This window comes from Centropristis striata, chromosome 17, assembly GCF_030273125.1.
Source record: "Centropristis striata isolate RG_2023a ecotype Rhode Island chromosome 17, C.striata_1.0, whole genome shotgun sequence".
In the NCBI taxonomy this organism is placed as follows: Eukaryota; Metazoa; Chordata; class Actinopteri; order Perciformes; family Serranidae; genus Centropristis; species Centropristis striata.
This window is the reverse complement of record NC_081533.1, coordinates 20,403,795-20,423,345: the sequence shown is the minus strand read 5'-3', so window position 1 is coordinate 20,423,345 and position 19,551 is coordinate 20,403,795. Positions and strand designations below refer to the sequence as shown.

Here is a 19,551-nt window from a genome sequence, read left to right as displayed (position 1 = left end):
GTGCAATTAATTAAACATGCCAATGAACTCATCTTGAACAGCTGTCCCAGCTTCACCACTTAATCACTTGTGAGAATTACCAAACACAAATGGAGGATGCCGAGTGCATGCAATAATCTCTGCAAAGTGCATTGTTTACAAACAGTAATTAATATCACACCGTGTATTAGCAGGCTAAGTGACTGCAGTGCACTTCTATAATTGTACCAGAGAGAGTTGGGTTTCTTCTGCCTCAGACACCTCTTGTTAAGACAGGAGACAGATTATAAGGCTGCTGAGTGCTGACATTATAGACCGCATTCCAAAAATTCAACACAGATTTACAATGTTTTTGATTCCGTATTTTGTGGGTGCCATAGTGCCTTATTAAAATGCCAGAAACACATAATTCTTTATTGCAAAATCTATGATTTAACCTACTGAATGTCCTGGACACCACTAACCTGATAATTCATGCTCAACTCAATTTCTACCCACATACTGTAAAATGGATTTATTTTATGTTTCTGCCTGAGAATGTGAAATAGGTCCCACTATGTTTGTTGGCAAAGAACTGCCTAAAACGTGTCAGTGAGCTCCCTCTGTGTCACTTGAAGGGATAGTTGTTACCACGCCAATGTGGGAGTCTGTGGCATTCTGCGATGAGGTAATTTCGGGCATCACATATATGGCTTTCATGGTCCGTGGAGCCTGACAGTCACAGCGGACTCCAGGAAATAGTCTGTGTGGTTCTGACATATGAGGGATCTATCTTGGACAGACTAGTGTCTGGAAACAGGAATGAAGATTGACAAGGAGTGGCACAGGGGCAACAGACAAAAGGAATCAGACAAGAACAGTCACTATATGGTAATTTCTGTAGCCTAGCACTCAGCACTATGCACTACTGTATTATGACACACTCACATTATTCTAATATCAGTAATTACATGCACTTATTATAGCCCACATAAAATGGCACTATTGTCATTAGAATAAAAAAACATTGTGGGATTCTGAATATGAAATAAAGATTATTAGCATATTCATTATGATTTTAATATCTTCCACAGTACTGTATATTTCAGTGAGGACTGTACCATCAGAGCACAAGGAAGATACAACAGTAATTAATATAAGCTTAGTGCAAACTGTGCCTCACTGCTTCTTTTTCCCTTCTGAACTTCAGAATTCGCATGTATAATGACAACATAGAAAATTAAATGCCTCAGAGGCAAGGTAAGAGATAATAAAATACAGCGGCGCTGGTCCTCTACTGTGCCAGACAAAGGTAACCTTTTAATTAATATAAGTTGTGTATTCTCTCTGAGCACATAGTGTACATAATGTGTACATAAATTAAAAAGGACAAAATGACTATCAAGAGACATTGCTGTCCAACCTAGCACACCAACAATCACCTTCCTGGAAGGGCTTATGTTGAAACACCTTGAGCTAATTCATGGAAGTCTTTATGTTAAAGAGGGGAATTAAAAGTTATTGGTAAGAAGAGGTTTTATTCTACCATGACATTTTTCCCCAAGTGTACTTGCTAGAACATTTCCATTGAAGAACAAACAGCACTTGATGAACAGAACACACAGCTTGGACAATGGACAACAAATCTGCATTTTGAGCCACAGTTTCTTGAAATAAAATGTCACCAGCTTTATCAATTAATGTGCGGAAAAGCAATTATCTTGAATTGTGTCTTTTGGTAGAACTCTGTAGACATAAATGGAAAAGAAAATTGGCAATGAAGGAATGCGATGGGCCTTAATCGTCCTTGTGTTGTTGCAACGGAAATGTAGAAGCCGTTGTAGTTTTATCTTTTTTATTCTTTAATGCTTTATTCTTGCTTATTTTTTCCGTCTGTCTTTGTATTTGCGTATTTATGTCACGCTTCAAGAATTGCAGATTTTTACTGTCTCAATTCATCCAAATGCAGCCTCATTATGGGTATTGATATGCATGCGTGTGATTTGCATCTGGCTGACACATATGTATCTCTTTTTATCTAGGTTTTTCTTTTTAAGAGAACCTAAAGTATTTTAAAAAAAGGGAAAAAAAAGTTTAAAGTACACATTCATTTTGCTGCCTGTCGCAAGGGAAACATCCAGTCACTTTGATCATTTTATTGTTTGTCCAAGCAGAGTGCTTTGCTGGAATCGATTTCCCTCCAGTATAATTGGTGTCATGCCTGGTTTGGCTAAATAAGCCATTACACCAGAAGATACTCTGGCAAACTAAAAGGGCATTGCTGACACTTTGCTTAAGAATATACTGAGCAATTACACTGACAAAAAAAGGTTTGGGGGCATTAGGCTGTACAAAGCTCTTAGACCAATTTGTCGTAGTATTAACAGGAATTACTCACACTTAATCGAGGCACCTCAGTTATCTAATCACATGTCTCTTTGCTGTGATTTTAAGGTTATTGGGTGCATTATATATAATTTGGAGCATGTTTGCCTGATGTACCTTTTACAGTCAAAACATTCAGATCATAAAAGGTAATAACATTACCAAATTCTGCAATATATCACCTCGCTTTTACATATGTGTTTTTAGTAGACTTTTACTGTAATTGGAGTGCATTACCAAAAAATGGTTCACCTCTGATCCTTCAGTCACGCTCAGTGAAAGTCTGTAAAACCCCAATTCACTGTCAGCTATCCAGAGGAGCTTAATGTATTTTTGTTAACAGAAAAGTACAAGGTTAAAAGGTTAATATCTGGCAGTGACTACAATTCTCTATGCTATTGTAGCAGCGCATCCCCCAACCCCCACCCATCTCTCTCTCTCTCTCTCTCTCTCTCTCTCTCTCTCTCTCTCTATCCCTCATCCGCTTTTCCACAATTGTGTTACTGTGCGAGTGCACTCACACAGATGCACACACACTGATGGTACTCTCTCTCCTCCCTTCAGTGTACAAGTTGCAGCAGAGCCATCCATCCAAACCCATAGACCATGAAATTAGGTTAAGACGTAAGGCTGTGAATGACACAGGTGTGGATACAAATGAGAACATCCGAATGAAGAAGTACAGATCCAAGACGGCTGATACTGTAGTCGTTATAGGCATTCAGAATTATATTTCACAGCTCCCTCCTTCATTTTATTTAGCCCACTTTTCCTGTTGTGTGTTTCTGGTCAAGACAGGGCATTAGCATACATGCTGGAAAGCTGTGCGTAAGGATATTAGGAGCTCTGTCATATTGCAAATCTCATTTCCCATAGAAAACTTTAAAGTCGCTCAAGCTTGTCTGCACTCCTCTGCTCCCTTTTATAAATGGGAGCATTCCCTTTCTTTCGTTTTCCTTTTTTGAATACATTCAGAAATTCAAGTTCTACAGTCTTGTTCTTTTTAATCATTTCCCCCCATGTATGACTAAGATTTAACAAATGACAAGCACAATGGTAATACTTGCAGCTCCTTTTTTGTGACAATATTAATGCACTATGGCCACTTTTGCTGAACCCCAAATTCAATGACAGTTTTTTAAAAAAAAAACTTTATACAAGGTATTTTATTTTTATTTATTATTTACATATTAGGAATTTTTACACTAAAGCAACTAAAAACAAAGACTGTGAAACTGAAGCAAACATTTATTCTTGGATTGCATTTAATGCAGTTGGATAGACACAATTGGTAGGGAGATTGGGTAACAAAGCACCTCTAAGCCAACCTGATGATCACTATTTAATTGCGTGCTAATTAAATTATTGTAAAATAGACTGCATCTCATAATTGAGAATAGATCAGTAAACATATGGAGTGCCACATGGCTCCTAATTGGGACCTCATTTATTACGTATTTTGCTTCTGCTAGTGTGAAATATAATGAATCATTGTCAACTGATTGCAGCACTATACCACCATTCAGCTGACCTTTGTGTCATATTCTGACAAAAGATCTTTACAATTCCTCTCCATATAAAGAAAGAGATGAATCCCTTCATTTTGTTTATTTCCATCCATAGTTGTATCAAAACAGTCCATGCAAAGTGATCACAGTGAGGATACTGTGTCATTTTATTTGAATGTGGGGGGATTGAGTATTGTGTGAAACGTGACTGCGCTAACATTTCAAAGAAAATTGTAAAAGCTCAGATTATTGCAACGTGTTACTGCTCAATACGAAAGAGCAGTCATTTAATGGAAAAAGTATTTCCTCAAGTGTGATGAACTGCATATTGATTGAGGTATAGTGAGGCAAAGTAAATTCAACATGGTCTGACAATCCCAAATTGTGTCCATTGACGATCATGCTAGTAGATTGAGAGTACCGCATTCAGACAAATCCAGACCAATTAGTTAAAGTTGATTACATAAAGAAAAGTCAATAAAGATGAGTTTTTGGGAGTGATTTAAAACTGGCAGTGCTTTGGCAAGCTCCGAGCAGCACAGACTTCTCCACAGAGCATTGATGGCAAACACCCAATCAATCTAGACTTTGGAACTGCCAGCTATAATAGAGTTTATTCTTTGTATAGTGGAGAAGTGAAGCTCTTCTGTTGATGTCCTATCTATTTTTATTTTACCTCACATAATACAAGAAAAAGAATCTGACAAGGCAAACAATCACAGTGTTGTTAAACCATCAGATTCGTCATGAAAGTGCTGTAGAACGCGTCGCAGCTTTAGAGAGCAACCACATCTAGTGCTGGTAATGTGAGAGCACCATATTGACTATTGCTTTTACTATAATAGGTATTGACCTGTGCATCAGCGAGGATCTGCTGATGTCTGCAGTCCTTCAAATCCCACTGAGTTCAGACATGAAAAGTTTCTACTCCAATCAACATAGGTCTACATTGATACAAAAGACCGCTGAGCACTTAAAAGGGAATGAAATATGTGCAATGGTGAATGTGATATCAGCTGTATCTGATTTTGATTGATAGGCCCTTTGGGGCCATGTAGGGTGCATGAAAGAGTGAGTCAAGAATGAATTTGCCAACTAATGATCCTTTCTATTTTTGAATTATGTTTAACCTGGGTATTCAAGATAGCATGACAGCGAGAAGGAAGTGGTGGAGGTGTGAGTGGAATTGGAATGCCAATCAAGAAAAACAAACCCTATACACTATAGCAGAGGTTAAACTCATTGCATCTAATGGCTGCCGTACACTCTGTTTGTACATGGTATAAACAGAGATACATCAGCAGCCTATTCATAGCCTTGGATGCACGGTTAGCATGAAATGAAAAGACTTAAATAGGTAAATCAGCTCATTTAATGTGTCAATTGTGCTTGTGCACACACACACACACACATTATACATAAGCACTTGTGGGATGCCAAAGGGTCAAGTGGTTTTCAATGTGTGCAATGAAAAGTCCTGACGCTAGCTAATATTTCCTGATGTGTTCTTTTTATTTGCATACTGGGTGCTGCCTCAGCCTGCTCCTATTGTCAGAGCTTTCTATTTGAATGTCAACACTATTATTACAGCAGGTGATGCAACAGCAGGTGTCTCTCTGCCTGTCTGTCTCATATCCTCTGTCTGTCTTCCAGCGTCTTTGTGCCCCTTTCAGCCTCTGACTGCTTTCCTTCCCTCAGTTTTGTTTAACAGCTATCATTATGTGTCTGCCAAATGGAATCCACTTGGAATTCACTATTTCTACCCTTTGCAAGCATCTCTATTTTTCTAGGCTTGACATTCTACCACTCTTTCCCACTCACTCTGACTGTAATGGGTGAAACGGAGAAAGCTCCTTGTTGCTGTCTTGCCTCTCTTTTCCCATTGTTTACAGCCAAAGGCTTGACAGTGTTGCTTCAGACTAGCTTGGGGAAAATGGACACTTTGACATTTCACACCCTGAAATGTGGCAGCGCATGGTATTACTAGTAAACACTGTTCATTACTGCCTTGACAGTTGATGACCAAGATGCAACCCTCCTGCATCTGCCTCTGCCAAGAACGCACACAAACGGGACTTTCTAACTTCAAGATGTTGAGAGCGATCAAAGCTGAGAGGCTTTTCTATTTTCTTATCCTATGCTCTTCTGCCTCTTTGTCCTTACTTTCAACCATGTAATCAAGTGCACTTTATTGCTGTCATGTCTGCATAGGTCTGACAATATTTTTTACCTCAGGCTTTATTGATGTTCAGACTTCAGGGGTTTGGAAATGGGAAACAAAGGATGATAGATTACCTTTTAGAACAGAGAAAATAGGCTAAATAAATACTTTATAAGAATGTAGTCATAGTTTTGTAATAAGGGAGCTCTTTGAACATCAGCAGTAAAGGTTAAATCAATTTGTCTGCCAAATTTGTCACTGAAATATCTATCTTTCAATATAAGGTTGGCAACGTGAAGATTACATTTCCTACCAAAAGCAATGGGGATTTCAGGATATTTCTATATCTATAAGTCAGTAAGGGTTACATTTAAATTACTTGTGAAACCCTTCATGAGCTTGTAAAATTGAATAGTAAAACTGTAAAATGCATTTTGTAACATCAGAGTATATGTTCTACCAAATGATTAAGACTCCAGCTGTAATTATGACACGACTATAAAAGGCACGTTTTTACATTATACACAGAATAAAATGTAGCTTCAGGTCAAGTGCTTCTGAACTTCCTTATTCAAACTGAACCCCTAATTCATTGCTCATTCATTAAGGCACTGCATGTCTTCAGTTTGTTCAGTGTGTCATTTTAAGTCAGAATAGATTTGGCAAGCACACTTTAATGAATTTGAAGTGGTCTGGATTGCTTAGAGACTATGACTCCTTCGTGATGTACAAGAGGGAGTAAGGTGATTTCATTTTCTTCTAAATGTTAATCTGCCCCTCCACTGAGATGCACAGCTGTGTGCTATGCTTACAGGAACACTGAAGGCTACAAAACATGAACAAATTATTCCCAAGTAAATTAGATGTTATTGATGTTTAGTGAGGTTGCTTTGTGGTTGAACTCCTTGTTAACTATTAGATAAAACTGAGGGATTGTAGGAAATTTAAGATTTTTCAAATTGTGCGCTTAAGATCTCTTTTCCTTGACCTCGGGTTGCTTTCAATTTCCCTTTGAACTCATCGTTTCTGATCTAGCTTCATACTGGTAATACAGTTGGAGACTGCCATAGATGAGAGTTAAGAATTCAAAACATCAACTTTTTAGTCTGAAAAAATACTGTTTCATCAGCATAATAAAACTACAGAGAGGAAATAAAGTTATATGTAAAGGAAAAACCTCAACTTTCCTTAAACAACCTTAACTAATCAACTAATCAAAGAGGAAAACTAGAATAAAATTGTTTAAACATTTCATCTTAATATGATTAGTTTAGGTCCTTGGTTGGACTTGTATTGAATTAAAAAAAGGGTGATAAGTAGCAACTTTGATTTCTAACAATTTCAAAGTACCACTCCAAAAGCAGTTGAATTGTAGATCTGTGCAGTCTTTGTATGATAAATAGTTTTTTTCAAAAAGTAACTGCTGTTATTCATTTCAGTAGTAAATGGTTTTCATATAAGAAAGGTCCGTACTGTGATTGCAACACATATTCTCCTGATCCACAGATTGATTTACAGTTTTTTTCCCCATGAGGAAAATACATTTGGTATCTGGATGATGCAATTAAATGTTTTTTCTTCTGGCACAGATTATTAACCATATTTTATCATGCTCATTCAATACTATTGATGGTCTGGAAAGATGTTGTACTTAAGGCTGCCCTGCTGCAAGGCTTAACCATAATATACATTGTATTAAGGTTAAAAACATATACACAGTACAATAATCAAATACCACTGTTATTGCTTACACTATAGCAAATAGATACCTGATGCCCTTGTTCAAATGAGCAGAATATCATGAGCATTAATCAAACAGATGGTAGATTTATGGGTGAGTTTTGCGAATTAAATAATAGATTTGACCATGAATCACTTGGCACTCGTGAGCCAATGATGTAACCAATAACCAATCAACAAAGTGCATTGTTGGAATCATCCGCAGCCAGACATGATTCAGGGGCCCTGCAAGTGCAGGATGTGGTGAGAGTTTGTGTGATTTCTCTGTGGGGATGATTTTGATATATGAGAAGAGACTGCTGGAGCGCGGTTCAGCTTAGACCTCTGTACCACTAAAATGTAACAACTAAAAAGGGCATAATTATAGCTCTTATGCAGCATATAATTGAATATGAATTTAATAATGATATTGAGGATAATAAACAAGATATCATTAATTTTTACAAATTAAATGTTTTTTTTTAATCTGGGATGTATACTGTAATTTTACATTGTTGTAATTGTAAAGGAATCCAACAGCCTTCTCATGATCCTAATTCATGACATTCTGCTTCATCAAAATGAAGTTAATGAAATGCAAAGACATGCTATGCAAAGAACATATACACAGTATAGTAATAGATATCCCCAGGTTATTGAGTTTGTATGATTATTCTAGAGATTAGTCTACAATATACATATATCATTATCTCGCTATTTTGCCTTTGAAACTATATGACAAATATGTCCCTGTGCCATAAATGTCAAATGACAAATGGATTTCATCATTGTAGAGATATTGAATTCATTTTCGCCCAACTAAGCATTTTAATGATAGTCACTAATATCATTCATATCCGCAAAATTTACAGTTCACTGGCTGAATATTCTCATATCCGGTGGGACGGGGAACTCCACTTTCTCTTCCCAAAGAGGCAACAGCAATATTGCATGTCTTTTGAATATATGCAAAGCATTTCCCATTTTCCTTCAACAGCGCTCACTCAGAGCAACCATGGCAAATATCATTAAATGCCCTGCTAACACCCTACCCCCTCTACACACTCACACATACACACAAACAAACACGTGCACAAAACCACATCTCCCTTCTCTCGAGCCATACTCATTTTTCCCCTTCTTTTTCTTCCTGGCTATCACTCAGTGGCAGTGCGGGAGGGAAAGGGAGTGCATTGATCTGCCAAAGTGAGCAGCCATTTCACAAGGCGAGCCTGCGCGACGCTCCTGTCCCTGAATGGGAATTGCTCATTTCACCTGGCCGCCTTGCCTTTAGCAGACTAGTGGGAAGCCCCGCTAGAGAGGGATAGAGGGAGGGAGAGCAGGAGTCAGGGCCCTGGTCAGGGCTTGGCAGGCGGCAGATAAGAGCTCCTCATGCTGCTCCTGCATGCACTTACTGCTGCTGGAGCTCAGTGTCCCTCTCTCTTTCTCTCTCTCTCTCTCTCTCTGTCTCTCTCTCTGTCTCTTTCTCTGTCTCTCTCTCTCTCTCTCTGTCTCTCTCTCTGTCTTTCACACACGTACAAACGCATAGCTTTTCTCCACACATGTGAGGCTCTAATAATAACTTTGGCGTTCTGGTGAGTCAGCCTTCTCTCCTCAGGCAAGGATAAAAGTAAAACATGGTGCCTTTATTGAGTCTGAAATCACTAACTGTGGAATTCCCAGAACAGGGCTTTAGCTCAGCCTGTATTCCATTCACTGCCAAGATGCCATGTGTCCACAAGATCTAATATTGTGTCCAAAGCAGGTGCTGATAGACTGATAAACATGCCAGTAAACTATTTATGACATTCACACGGACAGCATACAGTATAGGGGAAATCTAGTTCTGAAGATTGAACGAGCTGTAGCTGAATAACATGGCTCATTTCCATTTCAATATGGACTCTTTATTTTTTCAGGTCAATCAGACAAAAAAAGAAATCTTCTAAAAAAGTGTGTTGCTTGCAGTTTTTACTTTGTTTCCATCATTACATCCTTTTTATGGCAACTTTTTTTTGCAATCAAGTTTATATACTTTTAATTTGTTTTGTGAATTTTTTCTCTAAAGTAAATGTCCCCCTGGTTTGTTTACTGGTGGGGTTTTTGGTTTGTTTGATTTTTTTAAATTAAAGTGCTGCACTCGTGCACTGCATACAAGGCACATTAACTGTCATGTCTCAAGTTATACTTCCATTGAATCATTGTTGTTTTTTTCTTGTTCATTCATTTGCAGCATATTGGCTGAAGAGTGCAAAATCCCAGATTTTAATATTAGTTGATTGTGGCAGCCCAGACAAAAGTGTTTTAAAGAGCCCCACCATCTCATTTAGTTAAGATCCTGTTCTGTCTAATTCGTGTATTTGTTTTGGAAGCGAGTGAAAGATAAAGCAACTAATTGTTGATACTATGTTCATTTTTTTTTTTATACCGATTTTTGCAGGATGCATAGGGATAGGATTTGTGGCTTCTTAAGATTAATTACTACCAACATGAATTCACATACTAATGAAAAGTATGTCTCAGAGGGCCAATTCAATCTGTTGAATAACTGACCAAGGTTGAGTCACAAGCTCTGTCACCGTCCCTTTTAGCTTTTATTTTATTCCGATATATATATATATATATATATATATATATATATATATATATATATATATCACTTTGCAGGGGACTCAAACCTGGGTACAGGCTTTAAGAACGACCATATAGAAAATATGAATATAAAATATTCTTCTTGCTGATGGTCTTGTCCGCTTATGTAGGTCTTATGGAGTCCACTCAATGAATCTAAGACTGTTTCATAACCACTTAAAAGCTCTTGCCATTTCTTTGAGGTACACCATCACAATGGCTGGGAATGGAAAAATGTTTGAAGTGCTGAAAGATTTCAAAAGTGTGAGAATGTGTCCTTGTTCGTTTTGATAACCAAAACGGAAGGCCGTTCACCTGTGTTGCATCAGGTCAGAGATGGTTGGACGTCAGAAGCTGTTATCTGAAAAGCTTTGCAACAAGTAACAAAAGTATCAGCTTGGCTTCTTGCTAGAATTAAGTTTTCTTTTAAGAACATTCCACATTTGCCTTTTTTGAGATTTATGGTTTTTTGTCAGTACATCATGTCAACTAAATCTGTCTAGGCCAAACTTAACTTGCATATCAGTGGAGCCTTGAGCCTTCCAGTGTCTGACTCACCTCTTCAGCAGTGACCCCCCTACCCCTCCACCTCCCCATCCTTCATGTGTCCGAAACGCATTCCATCCAGCCACTTCATTCCCCTACTTCATCCTTCACATGTTCTCAAATTTATTTCTCTCTATCTCTCTCCCCTGGTCAGCCCACTCCCCTCCCTCCATCCAGCCTATCTCTCTGCTGCTCTCCTTGCTCAGTGACAGTCTCATCACACTCTATCAATCAGGCTTGTGAGGCCCGGGCGCAGTGCAGCACAGCATCGCACAGTCCTAGTCTGGTCCCATCAGTGCCAGTCAGTCTCCCTCACTCTCTCAGTCACTTTAAAAAGGTTTAGGTTGCCAGATATAGTCTGTTTCCCCCCACCCCATCGCAGGTCAGGAGATGGGAAGGATTGAGCCAGAGTCAAGATTTGGCTTAGCACTTGATTTGATACCACTTGACATATTCTCTGCTCTGTCTCAGCACTCAAAATTCCTAATTCCTCTTTTTAAAGATGGATATTTGGATATGTGATCAGCTGGAATCCTTGGCTTATACATTTGAAAAACCGAAAGAAAACACAGCATGTGGGCGCTCTTGATGTGTCACATGGAATTCAGGCAAATGGGAAATGATGCAAAACAGAGGTCAGAACATTCTTGTCCTATGCTCATCAGCTATTCTTTTCAGTCTCTTACCTGCCGCAGGCCTCATCCTGTGGTTGACGTCTCAGGAAAGAGAACTGCATAAATGAGAAAGACAGAGAGGAACAGGATAGGGATGAATAGCTTAATCAGCTTCGCTATGTGCAGTAAAGAGTAGGCTTTTTTCTGTACATTTATTACAAAGCCACGCTTCATAAAAAATAAAGCACCAATGAAGTTTACTGTACAGTATTTGTCGTGAAAAAATAGCATTATGTTGTTCATTAAATTAGTTAATTACTCTGGACCTTTATGTACAAAATGTATAGTAAAGACATACAGAGTCCTTGTTTTGCCACCAAATTTCAGCTGAAGGGACAGAAAATTGCATGTGCAGTAGAGAATGACTTAACTACAGTTATCGATTGGCTTTGTGAATTATAATGAAAACAAGTGTAATTACATTTTCCTTTAAGTAGCACAACAAATTAGGCTTGTGAGTTATTCTGGAAGCGAAAGAGAGGGGGAAAAATCTTGCATTTAATGTGCTGGGAAGATTTTCTCAGGCTATTTTCTTGCTAAATGCATTAGCAGATGCTGCTGTGCCCATACAAGCCTGTGGTCTAATATTCTTGTAAATGATTAGCTACTTATTTAACCAACAGGGTGAAATGTGCTTTGGGTGGTTACAACAAAAATGAGTTTGGGATAAACATAGTTTTTTTTAAGCTACAGTTGGTGAGCTTTAATTTGACTCATTATCTTTTAAAAGCATTATTGTAGGGCTTTATGGCAGTCAAATGAGATGATTAGCAATGATGATTATGAATGTTATGATTATAGTAGTCTATCTGTCCAAAACTTGTCATTCGTGAAAATTCACACTCCATGTTCATGTAGTTGGCTGATTTTTATTTAAAAGTGGGAATGGAAGCAAACAAGCAAACTGGATATTTAATTGTATTAAAAGGTCTTTGTGGATATTAGTGGAAACATAATCATTTATTTAGAGTTTTAGGGTCTGAAAGTATAAATGACAGGGGAACATAATTACCCAGGTGAGGATATGGCAGGTTCCTCGCTCCTTCAACCTGACTTCATCAGCAGTGTGTTTTTGCTAAGTTCTTTGTTATCTGGTTTCTCTCTATACACCCTGTTCATGCTAATGAATCCACAAATTAAATTGTAGAACAGAGGAATATTAGAGCGCCTGCCGTTTTGATGTGGTGAGGAATACTCAATTAGGCTGGATTTGGCCCCCGTAATTATTACATTATAGCTAAGATAAGTGTTCAATGGCAACAAATGCTTTGATGGACTCCATTCTGTAACAAAGGCAACGGGTGAGCAAAGACGAAAATGCCAGAACAGAAGAGCGAAGGGGTAAAAAAAATTAAAAAATAAAAAATAAAAAAAGCCAAGAAAAAAAAAAGCAAGTGAGAAAGTGACAAGAAAGCTATCGCACGGGAGCTCCTGTCTGCAGCAGCCATATTTCATTACACAGCACCAAAGCTTAGGAGGCAATCAAGCATATTTAGCCATCCTCACCCCCCCCACCCCACACCCCCACCCTCCAAAGCAATTATTACTCCCCAGTTTTTTACTGTGCTTTGCCATGGGGAAAATGAACCGCAGTACTTATCAGCTCAATGCATACACAAGTGACTGGGGTGGAGGACATGTAGGTGTGCATGTGTGTGTGTGGGAGCAAGGGCATGCGCGGTTGCTTTGTTTATGTTTTGGGGTGATGTTGGAGGGGAGGGCGGCGGCGGGCTGACCACTAGTGAGCAATAGGTTACCTTTTTCAATCCCATTAGCTCGGTAACATCAGCACATTTAGGGGCAGCAGGCGGAGCGAGTGCAGATACAGAGATAACCATAAAGATGTCACCAAAAATGCATTGTTATTTGCATTCATATTGGAAAGAGCCAAATTGATGTGGGGTCAAACAGGGAAGGTGAGGGTTTATGACCTGTGCATAGCTCTGCTGTCAGCAGCTCTGATCTATTGGACCGGCCAGCCTTGTCAGGCTTTACGCCTGATTATATTATCATGGCTGACGATCAATGCGAATGAATGATCGTTCATCCGCAAAGGGGAGTAGAATGAAAGCAGAATGCACATAGTACATTCTTTAGTAATGCAGTGAATGGAAATGCGTTTCCCATCCTGAAGTCATCTAGTTAAGTGATGCATTGCATGCCAGTGCAACACTTTCAAAATACTTTGGCTGTCTCTTTTTTCCTTTTATTCAGTCTGTGTGTTTTTTTGAATTATTATCTAGCGGTAATAGAGTGAAGCAGCAGAACTGTGAAATAAAAAAACAAACATACTTCACTATTCTGTGGGTTTTGAGCAGCTAATGTGCACTCATTTGGGTGGCACAGCCGCCAACTGCAGCATTAGTCCCCATCTGGGGACTCCGTGTTTTGGTGAAAGTGCTTCTCCATTTGTGAGACTCTTCAGTTCTGGGCATCCTCCCCAAGCCCATAACTCAACGTCCCTCTATCACTCCCATGCGACTGGCTGTCATAATCATCAGCATTATGCTACCTCAATGGGCCTGATTTACAAGTCTGGACATGGCACCAGCTACGCGCCAAGGGGTAAACATGAGGCTGTTTGCTACCGCCAAGCCTATTTCTCCCTACAGCATTTAATGGGTGGGAGAAACCCGATATTCATAACAGAAAAGTAGCTTTTTAGATCTATGATTTGTTTACAACACTGCAAATAAAACCTTTGCAAAAGCTCTGTGATTTAGTCCAAAAGCTTTTATTTTGCAGTACGTATAATAGCTGTCATTGCTGCATTTAGGATGCATTTGAGTGTACATGAATGCACATATTTATGAGTTTCTTTGATTAATTAATATTGTAATTATATTTTAATTAAGTACTTATATTATTTAATCCCATTCAAACACCTTCCCCTGGATGTGTCAAAAGAGTTGCTTTTTCCCTCTCTTGGCTGAAGAAAGGCTGACTTTTTTTTAGGAGAGAGGTCTTTTGTTTTGTCAGTTCATATTTATATTTAATTTCATCCTTCTCTTGCAATATCTCTTGTAATAAGAAAAAAAAAGAAAAAAGAAGATGCAATCATGGTAGTTTAGTGTGTGAGCCACATGCAGAGGACAGCCACCCTATGTATATTTAACCATCATAATCAACTGGTAGCCTGAGGGGCCAATATATCAGTATTATCATATTATTTGAGATACACTGGATTTTATGAATATGTGATAAGCGATTAAACAAATAAAACAGTCCATTACACTTTGCAAAGAGAAAAAAAGGTAAATGTGCCATAATAAGTTTACCAATAATTTGGTTAAACTTGCCATGTTGGGCCCAGTTCATTCATGGCAGAAAATACCATTTGTCTTTTTAATTATTAAAACATATATATTCATTTTTCTTTATGCTTTCCACATTTGTGATGAATTATAATTACATTATTAATGTACATTGAAAGCTATGTGAATAGGAATCCTCCTTTTAAAAAATAACTGAGGTTTAAATTTTAAATACACCATATTTTATTCTTTATATTTAGTCTCTATTAGTGAATTATAAAAACAAGTGGAACCCATTCAATATTACTATTCTTTTTTGACACAGTTGGGGGGGATGGTGTTAGCAGGGGGGAGCCCAAAGAAAATATTAAAAGCATCAAAGGGGTCTGGCTTTAAAAAAAGAAGAAGAAAAAAAAAACTAAATGTCAAACCCCCATCACCATCTGAGCAGTTTGCAAGAAATCTCTCATTCTTACAATATATATTTACAATATATATTTTTTTCAAATACAAAGTAAGCATTTAGTAGCTGAAAATTACAAAATCGTATGTAGTATCCAATTAAAAGGTATGAAACTATTATATTCTGTCTGTATAATGCAGTATCTAGACAGTCTCACATTGCTTTAGATATTGAAATATAGTGTCTTCCATGGAGTAATGATACGTCTTCTTATATGTCTTTGGACTTTGATCATACTTTCTTCACCTTGAGGCAGCACCTGGCCCTTGCCTTAACCCTCTCCCTCATTCTATAATATTATATTAGCCCATTTTCATCCACATATTGCGCCTGCTAAGTGATAGGCCACATAAATCAATTTTTATATATACACACACAATAACTGTTATATGCGGCTTCCAAACCGCCTGCTGATAGCTGCCATTTCTTATCACTCCAGTTGAATATAGCACCGTTATGAAGGCACTTTCACTTGCTGTCTAAATGGAAGAGACTGCGAGAGGGAATGCATTTTTGTTCAAATTACTTAAGCTGCCTACAAAGCTATTTGTATAGCTGCATGGTTAAGAAAATTCACTGCAAAGAGAGGGAAATCTTGATGACAGTGAATCACCTATATTTCTGTGGATTTTTTCTCATTATGTTGTGTGCAGATAATGTGATTCCTTGCTTCTATCAGTATGACTTTTGTTTTGCACTTACAATAAACTCATGCTGGTAAATAGAATCAGGAAGAAGACAAATTCATGCAGCTTTCTTCCTATTTCAGGAGAGGTACTAACATCCAGATTCTTGTTGCGATCTCTGTCACAGGGCATATGAATAGACTCTCGCAGTTTCTTTATATTTCTGCCTCTCAACAAATGTTGAGAGTAACCCCGCCATCTGCGGTATTAATTTGAAACGCCTGATACATAAGCTAATCAAGCATGTTTATTTTTTCTCTTGTTGAGTTGTGGGCTTTAACATTTGCAGGGAAATGTGTATCCTGTAGTTAATGAACTAAGCTGAAATGTGCTCTCATAACTGTGAAGTGAAATCAGCAAAAACAGCACAGCACATATCCTCCATCTCTTCTGCCCATACGCTTTCAGGAAGAGAGAATTAGGTTTTTTCTCTCCAAATGGCATCAAGTATAGTTGTAATGATAGCAGGGAGGGCCCATCGGCGGACAGTGTGATGTCGTGAGACAATTTGATAGACAACAGCACAGCAGGAGAAAGAAGAGAGGAAGTGGGATTCAGGACTACAGAGCCAAGAGACACTTTCTCTTTCACTCTCTTGCTCCCAACTGCTCCCAGTGCCAGAGACATGGGCCGCTGCACAGACAGATGGCGAGGAGGTGTGTGTGTATGGGTGTGTGTGTGTGTGTGTGTGTTATGCGGGGCGTGTGTGCGCACGCGAATGGTGGGTGGTGACGCCATTCGGCTTTGTGCAAGTGTGAGAGATGGAGTGCGAGAGATATAAGGGGAGAAAATGAAGGAGGGAAAAGCACTGCAGAGGTGTGTGTGGGGGGGTGTTGGTGTGTGTGTGTGTGTGTGTGTGTGTGAGCGGTGACTTTCTCATGCAGGCAGTAAGCCATGTGCTGTTTCTTTTTATTCTACATCCAAATAGCTTGTGTACTTCATTACAGCAGCAATAAAAGTTCATTTGCGCTGTCACTTTGCGCTCGGCCGTCATACTGTGCAGGGTAGACACTGCAATAAGGGACCTCTCTGATGAAGAGAGGCACACCTACTGGAAGAGCTGTGGCTGTGAGGAGGATGTGGCTGGAAAGATTCTATATTGACAGACTGCCATCTACTGGATTATATGATAATTTCAATACATACTATGTTATTAACATTAGTCCTTTTGCAAACAGCATATGCATACATGTATCCCCCTCCAATGATTGTGATTAACTGTAATTATCCCAGCTGTGTGGACATCTAAAGCTGCTCAGACAGAAAGCAATTGTCTAAACAGCTAATTTAGTCTAAATGTGTGTTTGACATTTCTGTTTTTTCAGCATATTCTTTAAAATGAAGGTTTTGGTCCCTTTGATGAAGACCTTCACAGTTAAATGGAATATTTATCATTTTCCTTAGACATTTTTCTCCTGAATATTAAAAAATATAAGGTTTAAAAGCCAAAGTGTTATGTAATAAATATTTATTAATAAGTTGACTATGTTTTCAGAAAATAAAGTCAAGTGAGATTACTGCAACCTGTACATGCTTTAAAGACTAAAAAAGTTCACTTAGTTTGGTGTGAAAATAGACCAGAAGCCATTAAAAAGACTAAATTATTAATTTATGTTTGCACGTGACTCTATGAGGCTGGTGCAAATCAAAGCAAATGGAAGCCAATCACTTTAATGATGGGAGGCAAATAGCACTGCCTCAGATGGTGTTACTCTAAGGCTAAATGGTGATGCACAGCACCATCTTGTGGTTGTATGATACTGGACAAAGGCTGGCATAATAACACCGTTCATTCATCCATTATCCTTAACCGTTTATCCGAACTCGGGTCGCGGGGGGCTGGAGCTGATCCGGGCTGACACTGGGTGAGAGGCGGGGTACACCCTGGACAGGTGGCCAGACTATCACAGGGCTGACACATAGAGACAGACAACCACGCTCTCATTCACTACAGGGGCAATTTAGAGTCTCCAATTAAACCTAAGCTGCATGTCTTGGGACTGTGGGAGGAAGCCAGAGGACCCGGAGAGAACCCAGGCTGACACAGGGATGATAACACCATTTGACTTTAAAAAACAAATAGCCGAATCAGATGAAGCAGGACATTCATCAACAAGTTAAACTGCTATAATAGCATTCAAGTGAAGGTTTGACACTAAAGGAGAAGTATATTAACAGTGCTCTTCTTATTCCTTTTGGGCATTGTAATCGGATTAAGTTTGCTAAGGTTTTAATTGAATGGATCATAACACTTGCTTTTGCCATGTGGACATTTACCATAGATGTTTGCACTATGATACAGAATGAGGGATGATGTAATTAATCCTGCCTGTAAGCAATAGCTAATGCTATTTTTGCTCCATTAATGTTTATATTTTGTGTGCTTGAGAGGGAGTTCTTATAATGCATTTCAAAAGGCACCAGAACCATTACCTGTCACGCGACTAATGAGCAGCCGGTGTGCAGTTAACGGTCATGAAATATGCACCAGACTTAAATACCTCATCCATAGTGCCTTGAGATAAATCCGTGCATTTCATTAAACACACACAGCGGCTCGGCTCAGCTACAAATTATTCCTCCTTTGCAAAGGAAATACAGTAAAATTACTTTCCTATGCTCGTTTCCTAATAATCACAATAGCTATGTACTGTTAGAGAATTAGCCCTTTTATCACAAATTAAGGAATGTCATAAATGGAACTGAACCTCGAGCACACACGGCTTAGGAGTATGCACTGTATTTAAGGAAGTAATTTGAAGGTTATCATAAGTTGTCACTAATCATTTCATATTGTCCTTTTTGTATTTTCCTGATCTACTATGGCCAGTACTTCAATCTCTAATCCTGTCTGTTTGTGGCTTAGTAAAGATTCACCCTGGGAAAGCGGTAGCTGCTATCTGACATGAAACAGATTTGATCCATTTTCCAGAGCATATCTGTCTTTTTCAGACAGGCGGTTTTCAAAAGAAATATGTCAGCAGTCTGGGGATTATGCTTTTTTTGCTAATCACCAAAAGACCCAACCTGCCCGACATTTCTTTGGTTCGACAATGCAGTGTGCCGGGCAAAAGTCCTTTCCCATTTAGATGCTTATTTTTGATCTTCTTTTATTCTCATTGTGTCAGTACAATCAGATGTATTAACCATTAACTTCACGCTCTGCTGAGTTACATGATTATCTAGTGCAAATGAAAAGTGATTTAGCAGAAAAAGAAAGCAGAAGATGGACTAATTTCACAACCTTGTTCTACTGATGTTAAACGAATAGACTCATCATCATTCATCCAGATTGGCTCTTCTAAGAGTGAGCATGAGGAGTTGGCATGGTTTACTCTGTTGGGGGATAAACCATCTATCAAAGCATCCTGGAGGTGAATATTCGGGTAAACATTTCCCTCTCAGTCCTGCCTCCAGACAGCAATTCCACACACAGAAAAGTCACTGTGCTGCAAGATTTTATGGAGGGAATGTGGAAAATCGAATTTATAATATACTGTGCTATAATAGTGCTTCCTGTACTGTAGTAAACATATTTGGAGGGCTTTCCTGCCTGCCTTAGGCCT

At 38.7% G+C, this 19,551-nt stretch overlaps 1 long non-coding RNA gene across 1 annotated transcript in view; it reads right to left on the bottom strand.

Annotated features, from left to right (window-relative positions):
- Positions 1-11,609: 11,609 nt before the first annotated feature.
- LOC131989546 (uncharacterized) overlaps positions 11,610-19,551 on the bottom strand; it is a 169,465-nt gene continuing 161,523 nt past the window's right edge. Inside the window, exon 7 of the long non-coding RNA XR_009395965.1 lies at positions 11,610-11,638. This is a non-coding gene — a long non-coding RNA (uncharacterized LOC131989546). The remainder of the gene's footprint in view (positions 11,639-19,551) is intronic.